The sequence below is a fragment of the Bos grunniens genome, chromosome 21 (assembly GCF_055505025.1).
Source record: "Bos grunniens cultivar Pamir isolate PY7600 chromosome 21, Bosgru_T2T1.0, whole genome shotgun sequence".
In the NCBI taxonomy this organism is placed as follows: Eukaryota; Metazoa; Chordata; class Mammalia; order Artiodactyla; family Bovidae; genus Bos; species Bos grunniens.
Window position 1 is genome coordinate 62,043,396 of NC_141185.1, and position 15,269 is coordinate 62,058,664.

The 15,269-nt window shown below is 45.3% G+C and overlaps 1 long non-coding RNA gene across 1 annotated transcript in view; it reads right to left on the reverse strand.

Annotated features, from left to right (window-relative positions):
• The window catches only part of LOC147349805 (uncharacterized), a 104,279-nt gene extending 89,412 nt beyond the window's left edge, over positions 1 to 14,867 (reverse strand). Inside the window, exon 1 of the long non-coding RNA XR_015150592.1 lies at positions 14,635 to 14,867. This is a non-coding gene — a long non-coding RNA (uncharacterized LOC147349805). The remainder of the gene's footprint in view (positions 1 to 14,634) is intronic.
• Between the last annotated feature and the right edge of the window lie 402 nt (positions 14,868 to 15,269).

Consider the following 15,269-nt stretch of genomic DNA (forward strand, 5'->3'; position numbering starts at 1 on the left):
AAGGCAGCCCACTGATAATATAGATTATGGGAATGTTTGGGTCGCACCAGCGCTGTGAAATTGATCGGCTCCATTCAGCACCTTGCGAATCAACAGAGGAAATCAATGGTTGGCAGATGGGTAGGTGCTGAGATAAGAGACCATAGAGTATTTTTGTTATCTCCTTACAGAAAATAATGATCTCAACCACCTTGAGTGCTCTAAATCTAAGCGAAATACACACACACACATCTAATCCAGGCTTGGATGCCACACAGAGGGGTCAGGGCGATTATGTGACTGTGGTGCAATCCACAGGAGGAGGGTCTCCTTGCCCGGGGTTAAGGTCTATCTAATTTGGATGTGCATGTCCTGTGCATTACCTGCCTCTCCTGTGATGTCCTTACCTGCAATTCATGAAGCTACTGCAGAGTGACAAATGTCCACTGTCCCCATGATTTCTCGTGAAGTTTGGTATTTGATGACGTCTTTGATGCCTACCCAGTTTAGAACCCCAGCCCCGCAAATGAGGATTCTGCAAAGTCCTTTATATGTCTCATCAATCGCAGATAGAACACCAATGAGGAAACGGTGTTAATAGGAAGCACAGATTTTTGCCTAAAGTGTACATATTTCTGCAAGGACAAGTATCCAAAACCTCAGGAATCCAAATCAGAAATACTGTAAGTTACTCTGAAAAGGCTCAAGACAAAGAAAATCGAAATTTTCTAGTGATGCTGACATAGGGATTTTAATTTATACAGTGGAAGTAATGAGTAGACTCAAGGGATTAGATCTGATAGACAGTGCCTGAAGAACTATGGACTGAGGTTCATAACATTGTACAGGAGGTGGTGATCAAAATCATCCCCAAGGAAAAGAAATGCAAAAAGGCAAAATGGTTGTCTAAGAAGGCCTTACTAGCTGAGAAAAGAAGAGAAACAGAAGGCAAAGAGAAAGGGAAAGATACCCAACTGAATGCAGAATTCCAGAAAATAGCAAGGAGAGATAAGAAAGCCTTCTTGTGTGAACAATGCAAAGAAACAGAGGAAAACAACAGAATGTGAAAGACTAGAGATCTCTTCAAGAAAATTGGAGATAGCAAGGGAATATATCATACAAAGATGGGCACAATAAAGGACAGAAACAGCAAGGACCTAACCGAAGCAGAAAAGATTAAGAAGAGGTGGCAAGAATACACAGAACTGTACAAAAATGGTCTTAATGACCCAGACAACCATGATGATGTCATCACTCACCTATATTAGAAATCCTGGAATGTAAAGTCAAGTGGGCCTTAGGAAGCATCACTATGAACAAAGCTAGGGGAGGTGATGGAATTCCAGCTGAGCTGTTCCAAATCCTAAAAGATGATGCCATTAAAGTGCTGCACTCAATATGCCAGCAAATTTAGAAAACTCAGCAGTGGCCACAGGACTGGAAAAGGTCAGTTTTCATTCCAATCAGAAATGAAGGCAATGGCAAAAAATGTTCAAACTACAGTACAACTGCACTCATTTCACATGCTAGCAAGGTCATGATCAAAATCCTTCAAGCAAGGCTTCAACAGTATGTGAATCAAGAACTTCCAGATGTACAAGCTAGATTTAGAAAAGGCAGAGGAACCAGAGATCAAATTGCCAATATTCATTGGATCATAGAAAAAGCAAGAGAATTCCAGAAAGACATCTACTTCTGCTTCATTCACTTATGTTAAAGCCTTTGACTGTGTGGATCACAACAAACTGTGGAAAATTCTTAAAGACATGGGAATACCAGATCACCCTACATGTCTACTGAGAAACCTGTATGTAAGATCAGAAGCAACAGAATCGGACATGAAACTGGTTCAAAATTGGGAAAGGAGTACATCAAGGCTATATATTATCAGCCTGCTTATTTAACTTATATGCAAAGTATGTTATGCAAAATACTGAGCTGGATGAATCACAAACTGAAATCAAGATTGCTGGGAGAGATATCAGCAACCTCAGATATGCAGATGATATCACTCTAATGGCAGAAAGTGAAGAGGAACTAAAAACCTTCTTGATGAAAGTGAAAGAGGAAAGTAAAAAAGCTAGCTTAAAACTCAGCATTCAAAAAATGAAGATCAAGGCATCCAGTCCTATCACTTCATGGGAAATAGATGGAGAAATAGATGGTGTCAGATTTCATTTTGGGGGGGGGGCTCCAAAATCACTGTGGATGGTAACTGCTGCCATCAAATTAAAATACGCTTGTTCCTTGGAAGAAAAGCTATGACAAACCTAGAGAGCATATAAAAAAGTGGAGACATCACTTTGCTGACAAAGTTCCATCTAGTCAAAGCTATGGTTTTTCCAGTAGTCAAGTACAGATGTGAGAGTTGGACCATAAAGAAGACTGGGTGTCAAAGAATTGATGCTTTCAAATTGTGGTGTTGGAGAAGACTTTTGAGAGTCCCTTGGACAGCAAGGAGATCAAACCAGTCAATCCTAAAGGATATCAACCCTGAATATTCATTGAAAGGACTGATGCTAAAGCTCCAATACTTTGCCACCTGATGCCAAGAGCAGACACATTGGAAAAGACCCTGATGCTGGTAAGACTGAGGTCAAAAGGAGAAGGGGACAACAGATGATGAGATGGTTGGATGGCATCACCAACTCAATGGACACGAGCTTGAGCAAACTCCTGGAGATAGTGAAGGACCCAGAAGCCTGGTGTATTGCAATCCATGGGGTGGCAAAGAATCAGACAGGACTTAGCAGCTGAACAACTACAAGCCATTTTGAGTTTCAGATCCCAGCCTCAACCACTTCAGATGCAAATAGTACTGTCCTCACGAGATACCAGTTAGTAGTGGTATACTAGTAGCTACTCTTGTGTATCTCCAAAACAGGAATGAGAAATGGAAATTTCTAGATCATTGTTTCCATACAGTTTGGTCCATCTGCCAGTCCATATCCAGAGCTGCATTAAATCCATCTCTTCCTAGGTTTCATAAAGGTAATATAAACCAAGTTATCAGCATTTGAAATCAAGCGGAGAGGTACTCTTCTCCAACTGAAAAATGAACATCAAAAAGTCTGGAGTGTAAGGAGAGGCGCGTCCTCGATTAAACTGCCTGAAATGTGACATTTTCCCTAGGAAATTGCAGGGCTGGGGTTGAAATACACATGTCACAGCCACCACAGTGCTGTGGGAAAGAGGAAACTTTTAATAGGAGCGAGGCCGCATCAAAGCAACTCATAATTAGGTACAAATTTGGCTCACGGTTCAGCAATTTATACAGATTAGCTGTGCTGACCTTCCCTGCCCCTGGGCGCTTACTTCACATCTGTGGCGGCACAGTGACCTCTAGTGTTAAAAGGGAAGGAATCTATTTTTAAAATCGCACCCAAAATTACTCTCTCACGCAGCCTTACGATTCCTGGGAAATCTTTGTAAGGTAATAAGATAGACATGTGATCTTCTCGTTCAGTATTTAAATCACCTTTAGTTAGTACATGCTCCAAACTTTCTGTCTTGGACATTTTCAAAGGGTTTGTAGAAGGTCTATATAATTTGTTTTTCCTTTCATGATGTCTTGAAGTTGTGTGAAACTTTATTTTCATAAATATGTATGCTGTGAGTACTGTATGGCTTCCATACAATTAGATTCCTTCTTTTTCCTTCTTAAGGAGAATTGACAAGCTTTGACTCCAACCAAATATGAGGTTCAGGGAGTGTTATGAAAATTCTTCTCCGAGGGAGGAGGGTTCAGGATGGGGAACACATGTATAATTTTTTTTTTAATTAAAAAAAAATAAATAAATAAAAAATAAAAGAGAAAGCAAAAGTAAATGAGGAGTCGGGGGAACCACATGGGAAATTCTAGGACCAGGGCTGTGTGTGTGATGCTGACTCACGGTTCCCACTCAGACTCAGCTTTGCTAGGACTTGTCGAGGAGTGAGCAGGGCCCAGGGTGGGCTACTTAATTTGCAGCATGAGGAAATGAGCTATTAAAAGTACTAAAATATAAAGGCTTTTCTTTCTTCTGTGTTCTCTCTCTTGACTTGGTATGGTATTTTTATTTTCCATTTAATGCCTCCTAAGGGAAGAGCATTTTTAATCTTATTTTTTTACATTTTTTATTTTCCATTTAATGCCTTCTAAGGGAAGAGCATTTTTAATCTTATTTTTTTACTTTTACCATTTATCCTTACATCATACAATGCCAACTTAGTAGGCAAATAGAAGAGCATTCAGCTCGAATGTAGAATCACGGAAGTTACAGAATTTTACATCATTGCTTATACAAACATATGCATTTTTCCCCCCTTACTAGTGTGGAGGACTGAATTCTGAGGCACGACCACTATATAACATAATCACCCGGATCCTTCTCGTTGCCCTGACCAGGGCTTCACTGGAAATGCCACACAAAACAGACTCAGCTGTTTTCATTTCACTCCCTGATACACGTCCATACCAGCCAGGCTCTCTGCCTATGAAGAGCAATGCAGGACTGGAAGAAAAACCTGGCTTCCTTCTATGTCGTAACTCCCATCACAAGCCTTTGTCTAACACAGTCAGGCACAGGGCTTAGAAAGATGGGTTCCTTGGTCGCTGGTGGAGAACATGCACCTCCCTTCTGTGTTCAAAGCAAGTTCTGGTTCAAAAAGAAAGCTTGGCCTCCAGGAGCTGTCAGCGACCCCACACTCTAGGTCACACATAGCAGGTGAGGGAACCTCTTCCTTCCCTTAGCAACCTCATCTGATAGCAGCCAGTGAGAGTGGCCCCAGTCCCCGCATCCCACTGCACCTGATCCGCCTGTCACCAAGCCGGACAGAGAAAGCTGGCCTTAGGGTCAGCTGATAGACTAAATGGCATTGCAAGGGATTGCAGTTGAAGGGAAGGGATGAAAAAATGCATAAAAATGCCAGGTGCCTCTGCGAACACCTAGGAGCTCGGAAGAGAGAGTGCCGGGGCCACAGAAGCTGCCAGCTTCGCTGGGGTCAGGTCCCTTTCACTTTCTGTTTCAGAATATGTTGTGATTTGTTTTAATCAGGGGTGGTAAGACACAGAGCCAGACATGTAAGAAGCTGTTATGGAGCTTGGAATAGACATGTCCCCACTACTATACTGAAAACAGATAACCAACAAGGCCCGACTGTATAACGCATGGAACTCTGCCGAATGTTATGCGGCAGGCTGGACGAGAGGGGAGCTTGGGGGAGAATGGATTCATGTATATGTATGGCCGAGCCCTTTGCTGTTCACCTGAAATTATTACAAACTGGAGTTTGTTTGTTAATTGGCTATATCCCAATCCAAGTGAAAGTTGCTCAGTCATGTCCGACTCTTTGTGACCCATGGACTATACAGTCCATGGAATTCTCCAGGCCAGAATACTGGAGTGGGTAGCTGTTCCCTTCTCCAATACAAAATAAAAAGATTTTTGCAAAGAGAAGCTGTTACTTACAATTGCCTCAAAGCACACTGGGCCACCTAGGGAGGCACCAGGGTTGGTCAGGAGGCAGAAGGAGCAGGAGGAAAACACGGGAATGAGTCTTTACCATAGCTTCGGCAGGAAGAAATGGGCAAGGCAAGGTAAGAAGGCTTAGGACTGGCTGGTTAAAGTAATTCCGGGAGTCTCGGTGTGGGGGCTGTCCCTAGGTGCCTGGCCCCTGGCCCTGGGGTATCAGGGCAGGTGGTTAATGGTCCAAAGTATGAGAGTCTAGGGCTTCCCTGGTGGCTCAGGTGATAAAGTATCCACCTGCAATGCTGGAAACCCAGGTTCGATCCCTGGGTCAGGAAGATCCCCTGGAGAAGGGAATAGCTACCCACTCCAGTACTCTTGCCTGGAGAGCCCCATGGACAGAGGAGCCTGGCGGGCTATAGTCCATGGGGTCACAAAGACTCAGACACGCCTGAGGGACTGAGCATGCAGTATGCATGAGAGCCTGATCAGTTTTGGGGGTGATTCTGAATCAGTTGGCTTGCATGTGAAGTATGCGCTCATGGGGAAGTCCTCCACTGTCTCTAGAAATCAGCTAGTCTTGGGGAAGTCAGGCTCCCCGGGGTCAAGTCAGTAAGTCCCCAGACATTAAAACATCAGAATAAAAAGATATGCTTCATATCCTTTCAGGTGCCCAGGTAAGACCCCCTCACCTGGCTCCCGCTAATAGGCCACGTGGTTCTGAAGGGTGAAGAGCCACTTAGCTCTGCCAGGGGTGGGCCCCTTCCTCAGGAAGCCCCTCCCTACCCTCTCTCCCCTTTTCTGCTTCCAAGGAGCCCAGACGTGGCTCGCTCACCAGACTCTGCCCCTCCCACTCTCTCTGCCTCTGGTCTCCCGTGTCTGCACGGTCTCCGGGCCCTGTGTACCCACCTTTCTGGGGCCCCCTGCCTCCTACTGGACCCCATGGAGCTTACCTTCAGCTCTTCAAATCCCTGCAAAATGTCTCCAGAATAACATTTCTTCTGACTCCCAACCAGGCACCCCCTGATGCTCCCAATAAAGAAGATGCTGCTTTATCTAAATGTCAATTTAGGGGAATGTCCTTCTCCTCAGGCTTCGATTATGGATTTTACAGCTTCACGCTCTCCCCTTCTTCCTAGGGAGTGAGGTTGGGGGGATAGAGGGGTGAGCCTTCCATCTAGGCTGTCCCCCTCCCAACTGCATCCATCCAAGCTCACTCCCCACATCCACACAGCTTGCTCTGTGCGTGTGTGTGTGTGCACGCACGTGTGCATATGTACCCCTGCACACTGCAGGGAGGATTCCGACGGAACCTCGCTTCATACAGTTTCATCCGCCTGTCTCTGCCACTGCGCTTTCTCTTACTTTAAGCAGTTCTACGATAACGGCGAGACTTCAGCCACAACGTCCACAAAGGCAGCAGAGGCTGGTTTCTGGCATCGTCTTCCTCGGATGTCCGGAGGGAAATGCAGGCTTATAGGCGAATGGTGACTATGCTGCTTTCTCTAGACAAGTCTCGATTTCAAATACACTGTCTTATGATCCACACAAGTACTCTGAGACCGAGGAAATACCATCACTTTAGACCTGAGTGGGTCATTTCTCTCTGTTTCTCATTGCAAGAGTGAGGTTGCAAAGGCAAAGTGAACCAACCAAGATGTGTGCACTATGAAAAAGTCAAAAATGCTACAAAACTGTGAGACCTCAACCAATTCTCTGCTTCTAGGGAGAAGGGAGGAGAGGGTGAGATGTATGGAGAGAGTAACATGGAAACTTACATTACCATATGTAAAATAGATAGCCAACGGGAATTTGCTGTACGGCTCAGGAAACTCAAACAGGGGCTCTGTATCAACCTAGAGGGGTGGGGTGGGGAGGGAGATGGGAGGGAGGTTCAAAAGGGAGGGGATATATGCATACCTATGGCTGATTCATGTTGAGGTTTGACAGAAAACAACAGAATTCTGCAAAGCAATTATCCTTAAAAAATAAATAAAAAAATTTTTAAAAAGAAATAAAAATCATGGGGAGTAACCCATTTCTATCCTGGAGTTTTAAACTCTGGCTATGGCAGCACCAGGACTCTATAGATTTGCAGAGACATTCTTTATGGGGTTTTACTAATCACAGTAACAAGAAACCTATCCCCAAAATAAGAATTGAATGGCACCAATAAACAAACAAAAAATGCCTCCAGCCATTTCCAACTATTTAAACATACTGGTGCGTGTCCGTCAGCGGTACATGTATGTATGTATATAACAGAACTGTATCAAATTATACTTGTTGTCACTTTCCCAAATGGCTTGGTGGGAAAGAATTCACTTGCCAATGCAGGAGATGTCAGAGACAAGGGTTCGATCCCTGGGTCAGGAAGACCCCCTGAAGAAGGAAACGGCAGCCCACTCCAGTATTCTCAGCTAGAAAACCCTGTGGACAAAGGAGCCACAGAGTCACAGGGAGGCGGACACGGAGGCGACTGGACGACTGAGCACGTGCACACTTGCTTGTGGTCTTGTCTCCTGCATCCCCTCGGCGTTAGAGTCAGGACATTTCCCCAGGTGCCTTCATGGTCATTCAGGATTATCCTGATTTAGCCTGATTTTCTTAATCCCCTTTAGTTGTACATCTGAGTTGTTTGCTTTTATTTTTCTCTTCCTCTCCATAACAGTATCACAACATACAATGAACATCCTTAAAAAGCTTATTTGATGATTCTAATTAAATCCTTAATAATAGATTCCTGAAGTGCTGGAACAAAGGGTATCAAAAACTTTGAAATGGCTTACTTTTTATTGTTGATAAGGCCATCTTGGTTAACACACCCCTGCCCTTCGAACATGACTGATAAACACAAAGCCCACCTGGACTCTGACAACTGGACCCAACCACCCTGAGGCCCTTCCCTTCTGACCCCAAAGAGTCTGGCCAAGGCCCCCTGGAAAGTGGATAGCTTGGAGCCTAGCTACCACTGTTTCCTGCCCAGATTTGCACCACTGACTTGAAAACTCTAAAACCCAAACTGCAGGAGCAAGGGTTGCCAGTGCCATGCGAGCAGCCCCTGTTTTGTCCAAAGGACACAGAGATTTGTCTCCCTGTAGTGGGGTGTGAGTGGTCAGCTGGATTTGGTTTTGCAAAGCGGAGGAAGCAATTATAATCAAGCAAAGAAGAAAAAGTCAGGTCCACCTGCTCAGGGAAACTTCCTTGTCTCCTGAAGCAGCTACCTTTCACCCAGGAAACCCAAAAGAGAACACCCATCACCCACAGCCCTCTACTCCAAACCCATGTGAGAAACTGGCAGTCACGCAGCTTCTGTTTGGGTTTTCAGTGCCTGTGTGCTAAGATTGAGGGGCTCACAGAGCAAAAAGCAAACAAAAGATATGAGGAAACGATTCCCTCCCTAACGCTCTAAGAAAAGGAACCACAAAGGGTATGCAGAACATGCTCGGCCTTGAACGTGGACCACAGCTTAAAAAGGGGATTTCATTAGCAGATGGGAAAGACAGGTCCTAAGCCAAGTGGCAGCCATGGGTGGATGGGAAGCCGACTGGTATGAACCTGCTCCCTGTCCCACAAGACAAATTTGTTGCCCCTCCCTCCTTCCTTGGGCTTCTCTGGTGCCCAGCTCAGACGCTAAAGAATCCGCCCAAAATGCAGGAGACCCGGGTTCAATCCCTGGATTGGGAAGATCCCCTGAAGAAGGGAATGGCTCCCCACTCCAGTATTCTGGCCTGGGAAATCCCACGGACAGAGGAGCCTGGAGGGCTACAGTCCATGGGATCGCCAAGAGTCAGACAGAACTGAGTGACTAACACTTTCATTTCTTCCCTCCTCCCTACTCCCAAGTGAGGAGGCATCACTGAGAAGTCAAAGTGCAACCCTGAAGGGAGCTGGAAAAGAAGCAAGCAGGACACCTCCGGGCTTTGCTGGAAGGAAGATGCTCCCTGATGCCAAGGAACAGCAGGACGTAGTCAGTTCTGCCTTGTGGGAAGCATCTTCATCTCAGACCTCAGCCAGGCAAAAGAACTTTAAAAGCAGCCTTTCCATAATCATAATTAAGGATGGTGCAAACAGGTAGTTGCAGGGCGTTCACCCCAATGTGGTTGGAAATATTGAAAATCTGGAAACAACCTATATCGTCCAACAGAAGTCAGTTATACAGACCTTCCACACAATGACGTACTAAATTATCATTTCTAAAAGCACAGGAGAGAAAAAAAGATACTGCTGCTGAAATGATAACTTGCTTAAATTTAATAAACAATTTTTAAAAATAAGAGAATGACCTTAAAAGACGCTCAAGATGCCACGTAAGTGGAGAGCAGATTGCCAGATGGCAAAATCAGTGCCTGCTGTAGACCAACATGCTGATGTTGCTACTTCTGGGATGAGATCATGGAAGAGACCCCTCTCTTTTTAGTTCCTCTGTATTTTCTAACTTGCACAGCATCTGTATTTATTAGGTACACATTGCTGTATATTTTAAACCTATGTAATCATATTATCCTTTTAATGAGTGAAGGGAGTATGGCTGATGCTTTGCCTTCATCCTTCCTTCACCCCAACACAGCAGAGAATTTCAGGGGCTGCAGTGCTGACCCAGCAGACAGCCTGGGTCAGAACACAGAGCTGAAGTGTCAGACAGGTTATTAATAAGTAATCAGCAGCCGGCATTTCTCAGAGCACTTTGGAAGAAAGCAGAGCCTCCTTGTAAGCCTCACAGAGAAGACTTCAGACTTGGAAATTTGAGCAAGTTTGAGCACAGACATCCACAGGGAACCATCCAGCCTGAGAGAGTTTGCTTCAATCCAGACAGCGTGATATCCAGGAAGAGAACCCAGAGAACCCAGGTGAGGGCAAACACAGAGATGAGGACAAGCCCTGCCCCTTTGAAGACGTCAGCCCTGTCTTAGGCATGTTTCAATCGGAACCCGACTGCACAGCACGTACAATCTGTGACTTGGGCACCAAACTACTGGATTGTTGCAAATGGGTCAACAGACCTGCCTGATTGGGGCAGTTACCCAGAAGAGGTAAAGCAGGCAAGAAGGACCCTGTGACATTGCAGCATCTGCTTGCTGCTTCAGAAGATAACAAAGTCCCAACTGAGATCGCAGCCCACCCCAGAGAGATGACCAGCCCTGCAAAGTAACTGCAATATAATAAAGTAAAATAAAAGAAATGCAAAAGGAAATTGTGGGGCAAAGAAGAGGGGATGTCAATTACAATGAAAGTAACTTTCTGGCTAAGTTATTTGAAACAAAATGGGAAAGAATTCTTTTTTTAAAACCTCTGATTAAACCTTCCCAGAATTCCCCAGACTTCATGGGAAAATCTGGGCTTCCCAGGTGGCACTAGTTATAAAGAACCTGTTTGCCACTGCAGGAGACATAAGAGATGCAGGTTCGATTCCTGGGTTGGGAACATCCCCTGGAGGAGGGCATGGCAACCCACTCTAGTATTCTTGCCTGGAGAATCCTATGGACAGAGGAGCCTGGCAGGCTACAGTCCGTAGAGTCGCACAGAGTCAGACATGACTGAAGTGACTTAGCACACACACTCACAAAGGAAAATCTATGCCCCTGAATTTTCCACTCAGTGATGCTTTGAGGGCATGACTCTTCCTGGGGTGGGAGAGGCATCATTATAGTGGCTCTGCACATGGGAACTGGAGATTCCAGTTCCTTAACTGGAGGAGTTAAGGAACCCTCTCTGAGCCAAGTGCTGGATTGGGACCTAGGTCTCCCAGACCTGATGCCCTATGCTAAGTCACTTCAGTCGTGTCCGATTCTGTGCGACCCCACAGACGGCAGCCCAACAGGCTCCCCCGTCCCTGGGATTCTCTAGGCAAGAACACTGGAGTGGGTTGCCATTTCCTTCTCCAATGCATGAAAGTGAAAAGTGAAAGTGAAATCGCTCAGTCGTGTCCAACACTCAGCAACCCCATGGATTGCAGCCCTCCAGGCTCCTCCATCCATGGGATTTTCCAGGCAAGAGTACTGGAGTAGGGTGCCATTGCCTAGGAGCCTGGAAACTAAGGCTCTAGAAAGAGCATCAGGTTTCCAACTCCATTTCAAGAACTTTTGAGTGGGAACAGTATCCCATTTTATTAAGTGATTTTTTTTTATGAGTTGTAAAGAGTTGGCACTTGACTTGAAACCCCTGAGAGACTCACAGATTCACATCAATTTATTATTCAACTCCCTGGGTTTTGTAGGTTACAACCACCTGTTACCTGATTCGACGACCTTCAGCAGGCCACTTAACCTGCTTTGCAGAGTTCCTTTATACATAACAGAATCCCTCTCCATCCAACAACGCAGAAGCCTCATTACCTAGACTCTCAGCGCTCCAGGGCTCTGCTCAAAGTTCAACGTCCCCTGAGAGTCCTGCCCAAAATGCAGGCACCACTTCTCAGAATTTCTGATTCTTTAGGTCTAGGCAAGGCCTGGAGAACAGCGTTTTTAGAATAAGCATCTGAACGTGTGGATGCAGCTGATCTGAGGACTTCATGTGAAAAACAGCAGTTCATACTTTTCTCTCGTCCAACATTCTGCTGATCAACAAAATTTGTAAACTGTGGCGAGGAGAAAGTAACAGGAGGGGTAACAACAAATCAATGGTATCGGCATAACTTGCTCTTTCATAGAAATACTGAAAATATATTTTGATAGTAAGCCATGAGCCTGGTAAACAGTAGGAGTTCAATAACTGATGAATAGATGCATCTGTCAACCTTCTGCAAAAAAACACGGGCTTGATTGCGCATACTCCCCCTTCACCAAAATCACATACGTACTGACCTCCCGCCCTACTTCTTCGGAGAAGTTTCTCAGAACTATCTCAAATGCTGTCTCCTGGCTATAGTCCTTATTTTGCCCCAAATAAAACTTAACTCACACCTCTCATGATGTGCTTTTTTTTTTTTCAGTTGACACATCTTTTTTAATTACTTTTAAAATTTTGTTCCACATTATCATCAGCAAAAGCAAGTTGAAGAAAGATTATGGAGGACCAAGCAAAAGGGACTGGGTCTCATACACTATTGCTCTCAAAGGGAATTTTGACTCCATACCCATGGCCTAACCCCAGCAATTTTCCAGCTCACAAGCCACAAAACTCACTGGAAATGTACATCTAAACACACTGCCAGCAGAGGCACCAGGCTGAAGTTACACGGAGTTTATATATCATGAAAATTCTCTTTTATGTGGTCAACCACAGGGGAAATGTCACAAAACAGGATTGGAAAGGACAGAAAAAGGGAGAGGCCGGAGGTGACGGTCCTTTGCTCCTTCAGGCATCCCTGCCTTCCGATTATTTTTTTGTTTCTTTTTGCTAGAACCCTCAGTGGCCAAGAGGAAGGCAGGGGTAGATGGGGCCAAAGGTTCTAGTTCTCTTCCTGGTATGACCGCCGTGTGGAAATAAAGGAAGATCGAGCAAAGGGAGGAGGCAAAAGCCTCTCAGAGGTCGCGCAGGCAGTGAGTCGTCACTGCCATTTTCATCAGAGGAGTGGGGACATTTCGGGGATAAACGGAAGCCTTTAGGTATGACCCGATTACAGACTGTTGATGCGGAAGCTGGAGGCAGCTAACTAGAACAGGGACAGCCTATATGATTGGTTAGGGGATCATATTCATTCAGCTTTGTCCACCTGGTCCTAAATTGGAAGCAGTGAAAAAATTAAGGGAAGTAGTAAGTTATTAATCAAGTCCAGCCCATTTGGGGTCAATTGTCCTGGATTGTCCCTGGACATCGCTGTATGGCTTCCTGCAAGTATGGCTTATAGCAGGCTGGCTTCTTGGGCTGGTTATTATAGATCAGTTCAGTCCAGTCACTCAGTCACATCCAACTCTTTGCAACCCCGTGGACTGCAGCACGCCAGGCTTTCCTGCTCATCACCAACTCCTGGAGCTTGCTCAAACCCATGTCCATCGAGTCAGTGATGCCATCCAACCATCTCATCCTCTACCCTCCCCTTCTCCTCCTGCCTTCAATCTCTCTCAGCATCCGGGTCTTTTTCAATGAGTCAGTTCTTTGCATCAGGTGGCCAAAGTATTGGAGTTTCAGCTTCAGCATCAGTCCTTCCACTGAATATTCAGGACTGCTTTCCTTTGGATAGACTGGTTGGGTCTCCTTGCAGTTGAAGGAACTCTCAAGAGTCTTCTCCAACACCAACAGCTCAAAAGCATCAATTCTTTGGCTCTCAGCTTTCTTTATAGTCCAACTCTCACATTCATACATGACTACTGGAAAAGCCACAGTTTTGACTAGATGAACCTTTGTTAGCCAAGTAATGTCTCTGCTTTATAATACATTGTCTAGGTTGGTCATAGCTTTTCTTCCAAGGAGTAAGCGTCTTTTAATTTCATGGCTACAGTCACCATCTGCAGTGATTTTGAAGCCCAAGAAAATGAAGTCTCTCACTGTTTCCATTGTTTCCCCATCTATTTGCCATGAAGTGATGGGACCAGATGCCATGATCTTTGGTTTCTGAAATTCATTATTATAGATAATGAGGTGCTTTCCTAGGCAGTTTGCTACAGGTAGTTGGTCAGAGTTTTTGTTTTTATATATGGTCTGGTCACAGTCTTTTTGTATTTTCAGTGGCTCAGCTTTACCAAACAATCCAGTCTATAGCAAGGGCCCCTGGATAAAGCCCCAGGGGAAGGGACGCCCACACCTAGAGTCTACTCTGCCAGCTACACATGTCACCCAGGCAGGGACTGAAACATGGGAGGAGGTAGGGCTCAGCTCCCCATGGCTTCACGTTACAGGAGAAGTTCCTGGTCACCAGCTGGGGATGGCCGTGCAGGACTACAACCCCAGCCTCCCGACTCCCAGCTCGAGGCTCCCCTGACCACAAGGTGGATCCCACGATTCCAACAGAGATGCTACTATTTATTCTGAGTATTTGTGGGTTATCTTGGAGTTCACAAAGATGCTTCCAGTGTTCCAGAACTCTGAATGAGCCACACGTTCTGCAGAGCAAGCTAGGGGAAAATGTGCCACAAACCACCAACCAGGCCAACCCCTCATTTCCTTCTCTGGAAGGTTATGGGGCTGAATGAATACACTTCTAAGGAGTTTTCCAGGCTAACCTACATATTCTATTATCTAAATGTGTCTACTGTGAGTGTTTCAAAGAAATTCCTTCTGTCAGGAGCAGCTAAAGAAGTTGCCAATGGAACTCAAACATTCTACTCACCTACTGCCTCAGCTCATGTGAGTAGCTGCCTGTCTCGCTGTTCGCTGAACCCAGGGTAGCAAGGCGGGAGCTGGGAAGCAGATGGGAAGATGGAAGAAGATGCAAGGAGCCATAGGAACTACAGGCATTCTTTATTCGCAGCAGCAAGGCGGCGGCAGCAGCAGACGTGCTACGTTTTCTCTTGGTTGACCCAGTGGATGCAGCTGCAAGGACTTGTCAGGTGGTGCTTATATAGGTTACGCGCATGTGCAGTGCTATAAATGATCTCAGCTCTTACAAAATCATTATTTACAAAACACAGGGCAAGAGCAAGAAGCCGTTGGGGTGAGGGAACCTGACCGCCACCATCTTGGCCAATTGTTCTTTCCCTATACTGCCCATTTCAAAATGAGGCCATAAAAATACAATCCCCATTGGCCTTCCACTGTAGAAGCAACTTCCAAAAGCAGAGCAACTTAATATTCCATCCTAACAAGCCACACGTGTGGTCATACAAAGACAAAGGCTTTCCCCAAAAGAGCAAACAACAGGCAATGCAAGAAAAAAAATTTTTAAATAATAAAGGACATCTCTAAATGTCACATAAAACATTGATCCTGTCTCTTCATCCACTTGCTTATCAAAGTGAGTAAATT